Source organism: Oncorhynchus kisutch, unplaced genomic scaffold, assembly GCF_002021735.2.
Source record: "Oncorhynchus kisutch isolate 150728-3 unplaced genomic scaffold, Okis_V2 scaffold3001, whole genome shotgun sequence".
NCBI classification, from domain to species: domain Eukaryota; kingdom Metazoa; phylum Chordata; class Actinopteri; order Salmoniformes; family Salmonidae; genus Oncorhynchus; species Oncorhynchus kisutch.
In genome coordinates, this window is record NW_022264946.1 from 39039 (window position 1) to 59276 (window position 20238).

A 20238-nucleotide genomic window follows, 5' to 3' on the forward strand; every position below is an offset into this window, starting at 1 on the left:
GGTCTGACCTGTAGTAACTTCTAGAGTTTGGTGTTAATGAGATACGGTCTGACCTGTAGTAACCTCTAGAGTTTGGTGTTAATGAGATACGGTCTGACCTGTAGTAACTTCTAGAGTTTGGTGTTGATGAGATACGGTCTGACCTGTAGTAACTTCTAGAGTTTGGTGTTAATGAGATACGGTCTGACCTGTAGTGACTTCTAGAGTTTGGTGTTAATGAGATACGGTCTGACCTGTAGTAACCTCTAGAGTTTGGTGTTAATGAGATACGGTCTGACCTGTAGTAACTTCTAGAGTTTGGTGTTGATGAGATACGGTCTGACCTGTAGTAACTTCTAGAGTTTGGTGTTAATGAGATACGGTCTGACCTGTAGTGACCTCTAGAGTTTGGTGTTAATGAGATACGGTCTGACCTGAGATACGGTCTGACCTGTAGTAACCTCTAGAGTTTGGTGTTAATGAGATACGGTCTGACCTGTAGTGACCTCTAGAGTTTGGTGTTAATGAGATACGGTCTGACCTGAGATACGGTCTGACCTGTAGTGACCTCTAGAGTTTGGTGTTAATGAGATACGGTCTGATTTGTAGTAACCTCTAGAGTTTGGTGTTAATGAGATACGGTCTGACCTGTAGTGACTTCTAGAGTTTGGTGTTAATGAGATACGGTCTGACCTGTAGTGACTTCTAGAGTTTGGTGTTAATGAGATACGGTCTGACCTGTAGTAACCTCTAGAGTTGGGTGTTAACGGGTTACCCCACTGCATCCCAAATGGCACCCTATTCCCTTGATGGTGCACTACTTGTTTGCACTACGTAGGGAATAGGGTGCCATCGTTGACACCACCATGGTCTCTCTCCATCTCTTCCTAGATGACGGATGCTTCAGATAAGCCCTAAGGCATTCAGCAGGTGAAAGGTTCCAAACTGAACCCAGCAGCACCTAGCACTCAACTTGCTTCAATCGACTTGCTTCAACGAGGCAATTTAAGGTGTTAAGTTAACTGCCTTTTTTAAAATACCAGACGCCAAGTACATAGAGTCAAACGTACTTTGACATTGACGCACAAGTACAAAGTCCTAGTGAAACTCCTGAAAGATAGAGAGGAGATTGAAAACTATTGAGGAGATTGAAAACTATTGAGGAGATTGAAAACTATTGATTCTCCTGAAAGACAGAGAGGAGATTGAAAACTATTGAATCTCCTGAAAAGAGAGAGAGGAGATTGAAAACTATTGAAACTCCTGAAAAGAGAGAGAGGAGATTGAAAACTATTGAATCTCCTGAAAAGAGAGAGGAGATTGAAAACTATTGAATCTCCTGAAAAGAGAGAGGAGATTGAAAACTATTGAATCTCCTGAAAAGAGAGAGAGGAGATTGAAAACGATTGAAAACTCCTGAAAAGAGAGAGGAGATTGAAAACTATTGAATCTCCTGAAAAGAGAGAGGAGATTGAAAACTATTGAAAACTCTCTGGAACTAATTTTAGTCTATGCAAACAGTGTTTGGGATTCCAGACTAGAGGAGCCCCTCAAATGGCATCATATTCCCTACGTAGTCCCCACTACTTTAGACCAGGGTCTATAGGGTAGTAGTGCACTACTTTAGACCAGGGTCTATAGGGTAGTAGTGCACTACTGTAGACCAGGGTCTATAGGGTAGTAGTGCACTACTTTAGACCAGGGTCTATAGGGTAGTAGTGCACTACTTTAGACCAGGGTCTATAGGGTAGTAGTGCACTACTTTAGACCAGGGTCTATAGGGTAGTAGTGCACTACTTAGACCAGGGTGCATACAGCTCAGCTCAAAAGCAGTGCACTACATAGGGAATAGGGTACCGTTAGGAACGAAGCCTAGGAATGCTCATGTTGTTTATTGCCTTTTTATAGCCTAGATAGTGAGGACTGAGGTTTTGCACTAGAATCTCTCTGCAGGGTTTTTAATGCAGAGGGGTAAGTAACTATGCCACTAATATCAACGGATGCTTCCTGCCCATCTGCCTATAAACAGCACTGCCAATCATTATGAAATGATGAGTCCACAGAGTTAATTCACTGTGTCCCAGACAGTACTTTCAGAATGGGATCCACTTCCTCATCTAATTCACTGTGTCCCAGACAGTACTTTCAGAATGGGATCCACTTCCTCATCTAATTCACTGTGTCCCAGACAGTACTTTCAGAATGGGGGATCCACTTCCTCATCTAATTCATTGTGTCCCAGACAGTACTTTCAGAATGGGGGATCCACTTCTCATCTAATTCACTGTGTCCCAGACAGTACTATCAGAATGGGGGATCCACTTCCTCATCTAATTCACTATGTCCCCTACAGTACTTTCAGAATGGGATCCACTTCTCATCTAATTCACTGTGTCCCAGACAGTACTTTCAGAATGGGATCCACTTCCTCATCTAATTCACTGTGTCCCAGACAGTACTTTCAGAATGGGATCCACTTCCTCATCTAATTCACTGTGTCCCAGACAGTACTGTCTGAATGGCTCCACTTCTCATCTGTGGGAATAACTAGCTATACTGTTACAGATGTGACAGGCCATGCATGTGTTTTAAAGGTCTGACATAGAGCCATACTTATACCCAGGCTAAATATATGGTCTCTGGTTCTACAAATGCTGTCTATTTCTGGTCTCACAGACAGTCACTGTGGGTCCCTAGTCCCTCGTTCCTCTACAGACAGTCACTGTGTGTCCCTAGTCCCTCCTCCTCTACAGACAGTCACTGTGTGTCCCTAGTCCCTCCTCCTCTACAGACAGTCACTGTGTGTCCCTAGTCCCTCCTCCTCTACAGACAGTCACTGTGTGTCCCTAGTCCCTCCTCCTCTACAGACAGTCACTATGTGTCCCTAGTCCCTCGTTCCTCTGCTTTCCTCTGCATACTGTGTAGTTCACCAGAACTTCTCCTGAAAGGTCTGGGTCTGCTGCTTCACACACACTGGGTGTGTTCCAGGTGGTCTGTTTTGCAGTCATGCTGCACATCTCAGAAGATTTCAATATGTCATATTTATGAGCTGCCTGAGATGTTAAAAAACCTCTCCAGGAACACACCCACACCTAATACTGTAAAGATGTCTGTCTGTTTTCTACAGTTTCCTTCCTCAATGCTAATACTGTAAACATGTCTGTCTGTTTTCTACAGTTTCCTTCCTCCATGCTAATACTGTAAACATGTCTGTGTGTTTTCTGCAGTTTCCTTCCAGCCCTACCACAGTGAGGCACGTTGTTAGCTCAACACAACAATGTAAATATTGTGTAACGTAAAAGTGTCATGGATTCACAGTAAACATTCCTCCGACGCATTGTGATGCATGCTATACATACGTACTGTAACTAGGGTGTATTCTTGGTATACATACGTACTGTAACTAGGGTGTATTTTTGGTGTACTTTTCTGTTTTGTAATATAATATGAAATGTATGAGGATAACAATAATAGCTTATTAAATATAATTCTGAGGAACAAAAGTGACAATTTATATTTTCTACATTTTTTTGTGTTTGTTTATGTGCATAGAGGTATCTCTACTATCATCAGTGGTACCTCTACTATCATCAGTGGTAGGTATCTCTACTATCATCAGTGGTATCTCTACTATCACCAGTGGTATCTCTACTATCATCAGTGGTACCTCTACTATCATCAGTGGTATCTCTACTATCATCAGTGGTATCTCTACTATCATCAGTGGTACCTCTACTATCATCAGTGGTATCTCTACTATCATCAGTGGTATCTCTACTATCATCAGTGGTATCTCTACTATCATCAGTGGTACCTCTACTATCATCAGTGGTACCTCTACTATCATCAGTGGTATCTCTACTATCATCAGTGGTATCTCTACTATCATCAGTGGTACCTCTACTATCATCAGTGGTAGGTATCTCTACTATCATCAGTGGTAGGTATCTCTACTATCATCAGTGGTATCTCTACTATCATCAGTGGTACCTCTACTATCATCAGTGGTATCTCTACTATCATCAGTGGTACCTCTACTATCATCAGTGGTATCTCTACTATCATCAGTGGTATCTCTACTATCATCAGTGGTATCTCTACTATCATCAGTGGTAGGTATCTCTACAATCATCAGTGGTATCTCTACTATCATCAGTGGTATCTCTACTATCATCAGTGGTATCTCTACTATCATCAGTGGTATCTCTACTATCATCAGTGGTACCTCTACTATCATCAGTGGTAGGTATCTCTACTATCATCAGTGGTACCTCTACTATCACCAGTGGTAGGTATCTCTACTATCATCAGTGGTATCTCTACTATCATCAGTGGTACCTCTACTATCATCAGTGGTATCTCTACTATCATCAGTGGTACCTCTACTATCATCAGTGGTATCTCTACTATCATCAGTGGTACCTCTACTATCATCAGTGGTATCTCTACTATCATCAGTGGTATCTCTACTATCATCAGTGGTATCTCTACTATCATCAGTGGTATCTCTACTATCATCAGTGGTAGGTATCTCTACTATCATCAGTGGTACCTCTACTATCATCAGTGGTATCTCTACTATCATCAGTGGTATCTCTACTATCATCAGTGGTACCTCTACTATCATCAGTGGTAGGTATCTCTACTATCATCAGTGGTAGGTATCTCTACTATCATCAGTGGTAGGTATCTCTACTATCATCAGTGGTACCTCTACTATCATCAGTGGTATCTCTACTATCATCAGTGGTACCTCTACTATCATCAGTGGTATCTCTACTATCATCAGTGGTATCTCTACTATCATCAGTGGTACCTCTACTATCATCAGTGGTAGGTATCTCTACAATCATCAGTGGTATCTCTACTATCATCAGTGGTATCTCTACTATCATCAGTGGTATCTCTACTATCATCAGTGGTATCTCTACTATCATCAGTGATATCTCTACTATCATCAGTGGTACCTCTACTATCATCAGTGGTAGGTATCTCTACTATCATCAGTGGTACCTCTACTATCACCAGTGGTAGGTATCTCTACTATCATCAGTGGTATCTCTACTATCATCAGTGGTACCTCTACTATCATCAGTGGTATCTCTACTATCATCAGTGGTACCTCTACTATCATCAGTGGTATCTCTACTATCATCAGTGGTATCTCTACTATCATCAGTGGTAGGTATCTCTACTATCACCAGTGGTACCTCTACTATCATCAGAGGTATCTCTACTATCATCAGTGGTATCTCTACTATCACCAGTGGTAGGTATCTCTACTATCATCAGTGGTATCTCTACTATCATCAGTGGTATCTCTACTATCATCAGTGGTATCTCTACTATCATCAGCGGTATCTCTACTATCATCAGTGGTACCTCTACTATCACCAGTGGTATCTCTACTATCATCAGTGGTATCTCTACTATCATCAGTGGTATCTCTACTATCATCAGTGGTATCTCTACTATCATCAGTGGTATCTCTACTATCATCAGTGGTATCTCTACTATCACCAGTGGTATCTCTACTATCATCAGTGGTATCTCTACTATCATCAGTGGTACCTCTACTATCACCAGTGGTATCTCTACTATCATCAGTGGTATCTCTACTATCATCAGTGGTATCTCTACTATCATCAGTGGTATCTCTACTATCATCAGTGGTATCTCTACTATCATCAGTGGTATCTCTACTATCACCAGTGGTATCTCTACTATCATCAGTGGTACCTCTACTATCATCAGTGGTATCTCTACTATCATCAGTGGTACCTCTACTATCATCAGTGGTATCTCTTCTATCATCAGTGGTATCTCTACTATCATCAGTGGTATCTCTACTATCATCAGTGGTATCTCTCCTATCATCAGTGGTAGGTATCTCTACTATCATCAGTGGTATCTTTCCTATCATCAGTGGTAGGTATCTCTACTATCATCAGTGGTATCTCTACTATCATCAGTGGTAGGTATCTCTACTATCATCAGTGGTACCTCTCCTATCAGTGGTATCTCTACTATCATCGGTGGTATCTCTACTATCATCAGTGGTATCTCTACTATCATCAGTGGTATCTCTACTATCATCAGTGGTATCTCTACTATCATCAGTGGTATCTCTACTATCATCAGTGGTAGGTATCTCTACTATCATCAGTGGTATCTCTACTATCATCAGTGGTATCTCTACTATCATCAGTGGTATCTCTACTATCATCAGTGGTATCTCTACTATCATCAGTGGTATCTCTACTATCACCAGTGGTACCTCTACTATCATCAGTGGTATCTCTACTATCATCAGTGGTATCTCTACTATCATCAGTGGTATCTCTACTATCATCAGTGGTAGGTATCTCTACTATCATCAGTGGTATCTCTACTATCATCGGTGGTATCTCTACTATCATCAGTGGTATCTCTACTATCATCAGTGGTATCTCTACTATCACCAGTGGTATCTCTACTATCATCAGTGGTATCTCTACTATCATCAGTGGTATCTCTACTATCATCAGTGGTAGGTATCTCTACTATCATCAGTGGTATCTCTACTATCATCAATGGTATCTCTACTATCATCAGTGGTATCTCTACTATCATCAGTGGTAGGTACCTCTACTATCATCAGTGGTAGGTATCTCTACTATCATCAGTGGTATCTCTACTATCATCAGTGGTAGGTACCTCTACTATCATCAGTGGTAGGTACCTCTACTATCATCAGTGGTATCTCTACTATCATCAGTGGTAGGTACCTCTACTATCATCAGTGGTAGGTATCTCTACTATCATCAGTGGTACCTCTACTATCATCAGTGGTATCTCTACTATCACCAGTGGTATCTCTACTATCATCAGTGGTATCTCTACTATCATCAGTGGTATCTCTACTATCATCAGTGGTATCTCTCCTATCACCAGTGGTATCTCTACTATCATCAGTGGTATCTCTACTATCATCAGTGGTATCTCTACTATCATCAGTGGTACCTCTACTATCATCAGTGGTATCTCTACTATCACCAGTGGTACCTCTACTATCATCAGTGGTACCTCTACTATCATCAGTGGTATCTCTCCTATCACCAGTGGTATCTCTACTATCATCAGTGGTATCTCTACTATCATCAGTGGTATCTCTACTATCATCAGTGGTACCTCTACTATCATCAGTGGTATCTCTACTATAATCAGTGGTAGGTATCTCTACTATCATCAGTGGTATCTCTACTATCATCAGTGGTAGGTATCTCTACTATCATCAGTGGTACCTCTACTATCATCAGTGGTATCTCTACTATCACCAGTGGTATCTCTACTATCATCAGTGGTATCTCTACTATCATCAGTGGTATCTCTACTATCATCAGTGGTACCTCTACTATCATCAGTGGTATCTCTACTATCATCAGTGGTAGGTATCTCTACTATCATCAGTGGTATCTCTACTATCACCAGTGGTATCTCTACTATCATCAGTGGTATCTCTACTATCATCAGTGGTATCTCTACTATCATCAGTGGTACCTCTACTATCATCAGTGGTATCTCTACTATCATCAGTGGTAGGTATCTCTACTATCATCAGTGGTATCTCTTCTATCATCAGTGGTAGGTATCTCTACTATCATCAGTGGTACCTCTACTATCATCAGTGGTATCTCTACTATCACCAGTGGTATCTCTACTATCATCAGTGGTATCTCTACTATCATCAGTGGTATCTCTACTATCATCAATGGTACCTCTACTATCATCAGTGGTATCTCTACTATCATCAGTGGTATCTCTACTATCATCAGTGGTAGGTATCTCTACTATCATCAGTGGTATCTCTACTATCATCAGTGGTAGGTATCTCTACTATCACCAGTGGTATCTCTACTATCATCAGTGGTAGGTATCTCTACTATCATCAGTGGTATCTCTACTATCATCAGTGGTAGGTATCTCTACTATCATCAGTGGTATCTCTACTATCATCAGTGGTAGGTATCTCTACTATCATCAGTGGTAGGTATCTCTACTATCATCAGTGGTAGGTATCTCTACTATCATCAGTGGTAGGTATCTCTACTATCATCAGTGGTAGGTATCTCTACTATCATCAGTGGTAGGTATCTCTACTATCATCAGTGGTATCTCTACTATCATCAGTGGTAGGTATCTCTACTATCATCAGTGGTAGGTATCTCTACTATCACCAGTGGTACCTCTACTATCATCAGTGGTATCTCTACTATCAACAGTGGTACCTCTACTATCATCAGTGGTACCTCTACTATCATCAGTGGTACCTCTACTATCATCAGTGGTATCTCTACTATCATCAGTGGTACCTCTACTATCACCAGTGGTATCTCTACTATCATCAGTGGTACCTCTACTATCATCAGTGGTACCTCTACTATCATCAGTGGTATCTCTACTATCATCAGTGGTATCGCTACTATCATCAGTGGTACCTCTACTATCATCAGTGGTAGGTATCTCTACTATCATCAGTGGTATCTCTACTATCACCAGTGGTATCTCTACTATCATCAGTGGTACCTCTACTATCATCAGTGGTACCTCTACTATCATCAGTGGTATCTCTACTATCATCAGTGGTATCTCTACTATCACCAGTGGTATCTCTACTATCACCAGTGGTATCTCTACTATCATCAGTGGTAGGTATCTCTACTATCATCAGTGGTAGGTATCTCTACTATCATCAGTGGCATCACTACTATCATCAGTGGTATCTCTACTATCACCAGTGGTATCTCTACTATCATCAGTGGTATCTCTACTATCATCAGTGGTACCTCTACTATCATCAGTGGTACCTCTACTATCATCAGTGGTATCTCTACTATCATCAGTGGTACCTCTACTATCATCAGTGGTACCTCTACTATCATCAGTGGTATCTCTACTATCATCAGTGGTATCTCTACTATCATCAGTGGTAGGTATCTCTACTATCATCAGTGGTATCTCTACTATCATCAGTGGTAGGTATCTCTACTATCACCAGTGGTATCTCTACTATCATCAGTGGTAGGTATCTCTACTATCATCAGTGGTATCTCTACTATCATCAGTGGTAGGTATCTCTACTATCATCAGTGGTATCTCTACTATCATCAGTGGTAGGTATCTCTACTATCATCAGTGGTCGGTATCTCTACTATCATCAGTGGTAGGTATCTCTACTATCATCAGTGGTAGGTATCTCTACTATCATCAGTGGTAGGTATCTCTACTATCATCAGTGGTAGGTATCTCTACTATCATCAGTGGTATCTCTACTATCATCAGTGGTAGGTATCTCTACTATCATCAGTGGTAGGTATCTCTACTATCACCAGTGGTACCTCTACTATCATCAGTGGTATCTCTACTATCAACAGTGGTACCTCTACTATCATCAGTGGTACCTCTACTATCATCAGTGGTACCTCTGCTATCATCAGTGGTATCTCTACTATCATCAGTGGTACCTCTACTATCACCAGTGGTATCTCTACTATCATCAGTGGTACCTCTACTATCATCAGTGGTACCTCTACTATCATCAGTGGTATCTCTACTATCATCAGTGGTATCGCTACTATCATCAGTGGTACCTCTACTATCATCAGTGGTAGGTATCTCTACTATCATCAGTGGTATCTCTACTATCACCAGTGGTATCTCTACTATCATCAGTGGTACCTCTACTATCATCAGTGGTACCTCTACTATCATCAGTGGTATCTCTACTATCATCAGTGGTATCTCTACTATCACCAGTGGTATCTCTACTATCACCAGTGGTATCTCTACTATCATCAGTGGTAGGTATCTCTACTATCATCAGTGGTAGGTATCTCTACTATCATCAGTGGCATCACTACTATCATCAGTGGTATCTCTACTATCACCAGTGGTATCTCTACTATCATCAGTGGTATCTCTACTATCATCAGTGGTACCTCTACTATCATCAGTGGTACCTCTACTATCATCAGTGGTATCTCTACTATCATCAGTGGTACCTCTACTATCATCAGTGGTATCTCTACTATCACCAGTGGTATCTCTACTATCACCAGTGGTATCTCTACTATCATCAGTGGTACCTCTACTATCATCAGTGGTATCTCTACTATCACCAGTGGTACCTCTCCTATCATCAGTGGTATCTCTACTATCATCAGTGGTATCTCTACTATCATCAGTGGTATCTCTACTATCATCAGTGGTTGGTATCTCTACTATCATCAGTGGTAGGTACCTCTACTATCATCAGTGGTACCTCTACTATCATCAGTGGTAGGTACCTCTACTATCATCAGTGGTAGGTACCTCTACTATCATCAGTGGTACCTCTACTATCATCAGTGGTATCACTACTATCATCAGTGGTATCTCTACTATCATCAGTGGTATCTGTACTATCACCAGTGGTACCTCTACTATCATCAGTGGTAGGTACCTCTACTATCACCAGTGGTACCTCTCCTATCATCAGTGGTACCTCTACTATCATCAGTGGTACCTCTACTATCATCAGTGGTAGGTACCTCTACTATCACCAGTGGTACCTCTACTATCATCAGTGGTACCTCTACTATCATCAGTGGTACCTCTACTATCATCAGTGGTATCTCTACTATCATCAGTGGTAGGTATCTCTACTATCATCAGTGGTATCTCTACTACCATTAGTGGTATCTCTACTACCATCAGTGGTATCTCTACTATAGTCAGTGGTACCTCTACTATCATCAGTGGTATCTCTACTATCATCAGTGGTATCTCTACTATCATCAGTGGTACCTCTACTATCATCAGTGGTACCTCTACTATCATCAGTGGTACCTCTACTACCATTAGTGGTATCTCTACTACCATCAGTGGTATCTCTACTATCATCAGTGGTACCTCTACTATCATCAGTGGTACCTCTACTATCATCAGTGGTACCTCTACTATCATCAGTGGTACCTCTACTATCCCCAGTGGTAGGTATCTCTACTATCACCAGTGGTACCTCTACTATCATCAGTGGTACCTCTACTATCATCAGTGGTACCTCTACTATCATCAGTGGTAGGTACCTCTACTATCACCAGTGGTATCTCTACTATCATCAGTGGTATCTCTACTATCATCAGTGGTACCTCTACTATCATCAGTGGTAGGTATCTCTACTATCATCAGTGGTAGGTATCTCTACTATCATCAGTGGTACCTCTACTATCATCAGTGGTATCTCTACTATCATCAGTGGTACCTCTACTATCACCAGTGGTAGGTATCTCTACTATCATCAGTGGTAGGTATCTCTACTATCATCAGTGGTATCTCTACTATCATCAGTGGTATCACTACTATCATCAGTGGTATCTCTACTATCATCAGTGGCATCACTACTATCATCAGTGGTATCTCTACTATCATCAGTGGCATCACTACTATCATCAGTGGTATCTCTACTATCATCAGTGGCATCACTACTATCATCAGTGGTATCTCTACTATCATCAGTGGTATCTCTACTATCATCAGTGGTACCTCTACTATCATCAGTGGTATCTCTACTATCATCAGTGGTATCACTACTATCATCAGTGGTATCTCTACTATCATCAGTGGCATCACTACTATCATCAGTGGTATCTCTACTATCACCAGTGGTATCTCTACTATCATCAGTGGTAGGTATCTCTACTATCATCAGTGGTACCTCTACTATCATCAGTGGTATCTCTACTATCATCAGTGGTATCTCTACTATCACCAGTGGTATCTCTACTATCATCAGTGGTACCACTACTATCATCAGTGGTACCTCTACTATCATCAGTGGTATCTCTACTATCATCAGTGGCATCACTACTATCATCAGTGGTATCTCTACTATCACCAGTGGTATCTCTACTATCAACAGTGGTAGGTATCTCTACTATCATCAGTGGTACCTCTACTATCATCAGTGGTACCTCTACTATCATCAGTGGTACCTCTACTATCATCAGTGGTACCTCTACTATCATCAGTGGTACCTCTACTATCACCAGTGGTATCTCTACTATCATCAGTGGTATCTCTACTATCATCAGTGGTACCTCTACTATCATCCGTGGTAGGTATCTCTACTATCATCAGTGGTAGGTATCTCTACTATCATCAGTGGTACCTCTACTATCCCCAGTGGTAGGTATCTCTACTATCACCAGTGGTAGGTATCTCTTATATCATCAGTGGTACCTCTACTATCATCAGTGGTACCTCTACTATCATCAGTGGTACCTCTACTATCATCAGTGGTACCTCTACTATCATCAGTGGTACCTCTACTATCATCAGTGGTACCTCTACTATCATCAGTGGTACCTCTACTATCACCAGTGGTATCTCTACTATCATCAGTGGTATCTCTACTATCATCAGTGGTACCTCTACTATCATCAGTGGTATCTCTACTATCATCAGTGGTACCTCTACTATCATCAGTGGTATCTCTACTATCATCAGTGGTATCACTACTATCATCAGTGGTATCTCTACTATCATCAGTGGCATCACTACTATCATCAGTGGTATCTCTACTATCACCAGTGGTATCTCTACTATCACCAGTGGTAGGTATCTCTACTATCATCAGTGGTAGGTATCTCTACTATCATCAGTGGTATCTCTACTATCATCAGTGGTATCACTACTATCATCAGTGGTATCTCTACTATCATCAGTGGCATCACTACTATCATCAGTGGTATCTCTACTATCATCAGTGGCATCACTACTATCATCAGTGGTATCTCTACTATCATCAGTGGCATCACTACTATCATCAGTGGTATCTCTACTATCATCAGTGGTATCTCTACTATCATCAGTGGTACCTCTACTATCATCAGTGGTATCTCTACTATCATCAGTGGTATCACTACTATCATCAGTGGTATCTCTACTATCATCAGTGGCATCACTACTATCATCAGTGGTATCTCTACTATCACCAGTGGTATCTCTACTATCATCAGTGGTAGGTATCTCTACTATCATCAGTGGTACCTCTACTATCATCAGTGGTATCTCTACTATCATCAGTGGTATCTCTACTATCACCAGTGGTATCTCTACTATCATCAGTGGTACCACTACTATCATCAGTGGTACCTCTACTATCATCAGTGGTATCTCTACTATCATCAGTGGCATCACTACTATCATCAGTGGTATCTCTACTATCACCAGTGGTATCTCTACTATCAACAGTGGTAGGTATCTCTACTATCATCAGTGGTACCTCTACTATCATCAGTGGTACCTCTACTATCATCAGTGGTACCTCTACTATCATCAGTGGTACCTCTACTATCATCAGTGGTACCTCTACTATCACCAGTGGTATCTCTACTATCATCAGTGGTATCTCTACTATCATCAGTGGTACCTCTACTATCATCCGTGGTAGGTATCTCTACTATCATCAGTGGTAGGTATCTCTACTATCATCAGTGGTACCTCTACTATCCCCAGTGGTAGGTATCTCTACTATCACCAGTGGTAGGTATCTCTTATATCATCAGTGGTACCTCTACTATCATCAGTGGTACCTCTACTATCATCAGTGGTACCTCTACTATCATCAGTGGTACCTCTACTATCATCAGTGGTACCTCTACTATCATCAGTGGTACCTCTACTATCATCAGTGGTACCTCTACTATCACCAGTGGTATCTCTACTATCATCAGTGGTATCTCTACTATCATCAGTGGTACCTCTACTATCATCCGTGGTAGGTATCTCTACTATCATCAGTGGTAGGTATCTCTACTATCATCAGTGGTATCTCTACTATCATCAGTGGTACCTCTACTATCATCAGTGGTGGGTATCTCTACTATCATCAGTGGTATCACTACTATCATCAGTGGTATCTCTACTATCATCAGTGGCATCACTACTATCATCAGTGGTATCTCTACTATCATCAGTGGCATCACTACTATCATCAGTGGTATCTCTACTATCATCAGTGGCATCACTACTATCATCAGTGGTATCTCTACTATCATCAGTGGTATCTCTACTATCACCAGTGGTATCTCTACTATCATCTGTGGTACCACTACTATCATCAGTGGTATCTCTACTATCATCAGTGGTACCTCTACTATCATCAGTGGTACCTCTACTATCATCAGTGGTACCTCTACTACCATTAGTGGTATCTCTACTACCATCAGTGGTATCTCTACTATCATCAGTGGTACCTCTACTATCATCAGTGGTAGGTATCTCTACTATCACCAGTGGTAGGTATCTCTTCTATCATCAGTGGTACCTCTACTATCATCAGTGGTACATCTACTATCATCAGTGGTACCTCTACTATCATCAGTGGTACCTCTACTATCCCCAGTGGTAGGTATCTCTACTATCACCAGTGGTAGGTATCTCTTATATCATCAATGGTACCTCTACTATCATCAGTGGTACCTCTACTATCATCAGTGGTACCTCTACTATCATCAGTGGTACCTCTACTATCATCAGTGGTACCTCTACAATCATCAGTGGTACCTCTACTATCATCAGTGGTGGGTATCTCTACTATCATCAGTGGTATCACTACTATCATCAGTGGTATCTCTACTATCATCAGTGGCATCACTACTATCATCAGTGGTATCTCTACTATCATCAGTGGCATCACTACTATCATCAGTGGTATCTCTACTATCATCAGTGGTACCTCTACTATCATCAGTGGTACCTCTACTATCATCAGTGGTACCTCTACTATCATCAGTGGTACCTCTACTATCCCCAGTGGTAGGTATCTCTACTATCACCAGTGGTACCTCTACTATCATCAGTGGTACCTCTACTATCATCAGTGGTACCTCTACTATCATCAGTGGTAGGTACCTCTACTATCACCAGTGGTATCTCTACTATCATCAGTGGTATCTCTACTATCATCAGTGGTACCTCTACTATCATCAGTGGTAGGTATCTCTACTATCATCAGTGGTAGGTATCTCTACTATCATCAGTGGTACCTCTACTATCATCAGTGGTATCTCTACTATCATCAGTGGTACCTCTACTATCACCAGTGGTAGGTATCTCTACTATCATCAGTGGTAGGTATCTCTACTATCATCAGTGGTATCTCTACTATCATCAGTGGTATCACTACTATCATCAGTGGTATCTCTACTATCATCAGTGGCATCACTACTATCATCAGTGGTATCTCTACTATCATCAGTGGCATCACTACTATCATCAGTGGTATCTCTACTATCATCAGTGGCATCACTACTATCATCAGTGGTATCTCTACTATCATCAGTGGTATCTCTACTATCATCAGTGGTACCTCTACTATCATCAGTGGTATCTCTACTATCATCAGTGGTATCACTACTATCATCAGTGGTATCTCTACTATCATCAGTGGCATCACTACTATCATCAGTGGTATCTCTACTATCACCAGTGGTATCTCTACTATCATCAGTGGTAGGTATCTCTACTATCATCAGTGGTACCTCTACTATCATCAGTGGTATCTCTACTATCATCAGTGGTATCTCTACTATCACCAGTGGTATCTCTACTATCATCAGTGGTACCACTACTATCATCAGTGGTACCTCTACTATCATCAGTGGTATCTCTACTATCATCAGTGGCATCACTACTATCATCAGTGGTATCTCTACTATCACCAGTGGTATCTCTACTATCAACAGTGGTAGGTATCTCTACTATCATCAGTGGTACCTCTACTATCATCAGTGGTACCTCTACTATCATCAGTGGTACCTCTACTATCATCAGTGGTACCTCTACTATCATCAGTGGTACCTCTACTATCACCAGTGGTATCTCTACTATCATCAGTGGTATCTCTACTATCATCAGTGGTACCTCTACTATCATCCGTGGTAGGTATCTCTACTATCATCAGTGGTAGGTATCTCTACTATCATCAGTGGTACCTCTACTATCCCCAGTGGTAGGTATCTCTACTATCACCAGTGGTAGGTATCTCTTATATCATCAGTGGTACCTCTACTATCATCAGTGGTACCTCTACTATCATCAGTGGTACCTCTACTATCATCAGTGGTACCTCTACTATCATCAGTGGTACCTCTACTATCATCAGTGGTACCTCTACTATCACCAGTGGTATCTCTACTATCATCAGTGGTATCTCTACTATCATCAGTGGTACCTCTACTATCATCAGTGGTATCTCTACTATCATCAGTGGTACCTCTACTATCATCAGTGGTATCTCTACTATCATCAGTGGTATCACTACTATCATCAGTGGTATCTCTACTATCATCAGTGGCATCACTACTATCATCAGTGGTATCTCTACTATCACCAGTGGTATCTCTACTATCACCAGTGGTAGGTATCTCTACTATCATCAGTGGTAGGTATCTCTACTATCATCAGTGGTATCTCTACTATCATCAGTGGTATCACTACTATCATCAGTGGTATCTCTACTATCATCAGTGGCATCACTACTATCATCAGTGGTATCTCTACTATCATCAGTGGCATCACTACTATCATCAGTGGTATCTCTACTATCATCAGTGGCATCACTACTATCATCAGTGGTATCTCTACTATCATCAGTGGTATCTCTACTATCATCAGTGGTACCTCTACTATCATCAGTGGTATCTCTACTATCATCAGTGGTATCACTACTATCATCAGTGGTATCTCTACTATCATCAGTGGCATCACTACTATCATCAGTGGTATCTCTACTATCACCAGTGGTATCTCTACTATCATCAGTGGTAGGTATCTCTACTATCATCAGTGGTACCTCTACTATCATCAGTGGTATCTCTACTATCATCAGTGGTATCTCTACTATCACCAGTGTTATCTCTACTATCATCAGTGGTACCACTACTATCATCAGTGGTACCTCTACTATCATCAGTGGTATCTCTACTATCATCAGTGGCATCACTACTATCATCAGTGGTATCTCTACTATCACCAGTGGTATCTCTACTATCAACAGTGGTAGGTATCTCTACTATCATCAGTGGTACCTCTACTATCATCAGTGGTACCTCTACTATCATCAGTGGTACCTCTACTATCATCAGTGGTACCTCTACTATCATCAGTGGTACCTCTACTATCACCAGTGGTATCTCTACTATCATCAGTGGTATCTCTACTATCATCAGTGGTACCTCTACTATCATCCGTGGTAGGTATCTCTACTATCATCAGTGGTAGGTATCTCTACTATCATCAGTGGTACCTCTACTATCCCCAGTGGTAGGTATCTCTACTATCACCAGTGGTAGGTATCTCTTATATCATCAGTGGTACCTCTACTATCATCAGTGGTACCTCTACTATCATCAGTGGTACCTCTACTATCATCAGTGGTACCTCTACTATCATCAGTGGTACCTCTACTATCATCAGTGGTACCTCTACTATCATCAGTGGTACCTCTACTATCACCAGTGGTATCTCTACTATCATCAGTGGTATCTCTACTATCATCAGTGGTACCTCTACTATCATCCGTGGTAGGTATCTCTACTATCATCAGTGGTAGGTATCTCTACTATCATCAGTGGTATCTCTACTATCATCAGTGGTACCTCTACTATCATCAGTGGTACCTCTACTATCATCGGTGGGTATCTCTACTATCATCAGTGGTATCTCTACTATCATCAGTGGCATCACTACTATCATCAGTGGTATCTCTACTATCATCAGTGGCATCACTACTATCATCAGTGGTATCTCTACTATCATCAGTGGCATCACTACTATCATCAGTGGTATCTCTACTATCATCAGTGGTATCTCTACTATCACCAGTGGTATCTCTACTATCATCTGTGGTACCACTACTATCATCAGTGGTATCTCTACTATCATCAGTGGTACCTCTACTATCATCAGTGGTACCTCTACTATCATCAGTGGTACCTCTACTACCATTAGTGGTATCTCTACTACCATCAGTGGTATCTCTACTATCATCAGTGGTACCTCTACTATCATCAGTGGTAGGTATCTCTACTATCACCAGTGGTAGGTATCTCTTCTATCATCAGTGGTACCTCTACTATCATCAGTGGTACCTCTACTATCATCAGTGGTACCTCTACTATCATCAGTGGTACCTCTACTATCCCCAGTGGTAGGTATCTCTACTATCACCAGTGGTAGGTATCTCTTATATCATCAATGGTACCTCTACTATCATCAGTGGTACCTCTACTATCATCAGTGGTACCTCTACTATCATCAGTGGTACCTCTACTATCATCAGTGGTACCTCTACAATCATCAGTGGTACCTCTACTATCATCAGTGGTGGGTATCTCTACTATCATCAGTGGTATCACTACTATCATCAGTGGTATCTCTACTATCATCAGTGGCATCACTACTATCATCAGTGGTATCTCTACTATCATCAGTGGCATCACTACTATCATCAGTGGTATCTCTACTATCATCAGTGGTATCTCTACTATCACCAGTGGTATCTCTACTATCATCTGTGGTACCACTACTATCATCAGTGGTATCTCTACTATCATCAGTGGTACCTCTACTATCATCAGTGGTACCTCTACTATCATCAGTGGTACCTCTACTACCATTAGTGGTATCTCTACTACCATCAGTGGTATCTCTACTATCATCAGTGGTACCTCTACTATCATCAGTGGTAGGTATCTCTACTATCACCAGTGGTAGGTATCTCTTCTATCATCAGTGGTACCTCTACTATCATCAGTGGTACCTCTACTATCATCAGTGGTACCTCTACTATCATCAGTGGTACCTCTACTATCCCCAGTGGTAGGTATCTCTACTATCACCAGTGGTAGGTATCTCTTATATCATCAGTGGTACCTCTACTATCATCAGTGGTACCTCTACTATCATCAATGGTACCTCTACAATCATCAGTGGTACCTCTACTATCATCAGTGGTACCTCTACTATCATCAGTGGTACCTCTACTATCACCAGTGGTATCTCTACTATCATCAGTGGTATCTCTACTATCATCAGTGGTACCTCTACTATCATCCGTGGTAGGTACCTCTACTATCATCAGTGGTATCTCTTCTATCATCAGTGGTATCTCTACTATCATCAGTGGTATCTCTACTATCATCAGTGGTATCTCTACTATCATCAGTGGTATCTCTACTATCATCAGTGGTATCTCTACTATCATCAGTGGTATCTCTACTATCATCAGTGGTACCTCTACTATCATCAGTGGTATCTCTACTATCATCAGTGGTATCTCTACTATCATCAGTGGTATCTCTACTATCATCAGTGGTATCTCTACTATCATCAGTGGTATCTCTACTATCATCCGTGGTAGGTACCTCTACTATCATCAGTGGTATCTCTTCTATCATCAGTGGTATCTCTACTATCATCAGTGGTATCTCTACTATCATCAATTGTATCTCTACTATCATCAGTGGTACCTCTACTATCACCAGTGGTACCTCTACTATCACCAGTGGTACCTCTACTATCATCAGTGGTATCTCTACAATCATCAGTGGTATCTCTACTATCATCAGTGGTATCTCTACTATCATCAGTGGTATCTCTACTATCATCAGTGGTACCTCTACTATCATCAGTGGTATCTCTACTATCATCAGTGGTACCTCTACTATCATCAGTGGTATCTCTACTATCATCAGTGGTATCTCTACTATCATCCGTGGTAGGTACCTCTACTATCATCAGTGGTATCTCTTCTATCATCAGTGGTATCTCTACTATCATCAGTGGTATCTCTACTATCATCAGTGGTATCTCTACTATCATCAGTGGTATCTCTACTATCATCAGTGGTACCTCTACTAGCATCAGTGGTATCTCTACAATCATCAGTGGTATCTCTACTATCATCAGTGGTACCTCTACTATCATCAGTGGTACCTCTACTATCATCAGTGGTATCTCTACTATCATCGGTGGTATCGCTACTATCATCAGTGGTATCTCTACAATCATCAGTGGTATCTCTACTATCATCAGTGGTACCTCTACTATCATCAGTGGTATCTCTACTATCACCAGTGGTATCTCTACTATCATCAGTGGTACCTCTACTATCATCAGTGGTATCTCTACTATCATCGGTGGTACCACTACTATCATCAGTGGTATCTCTACTAT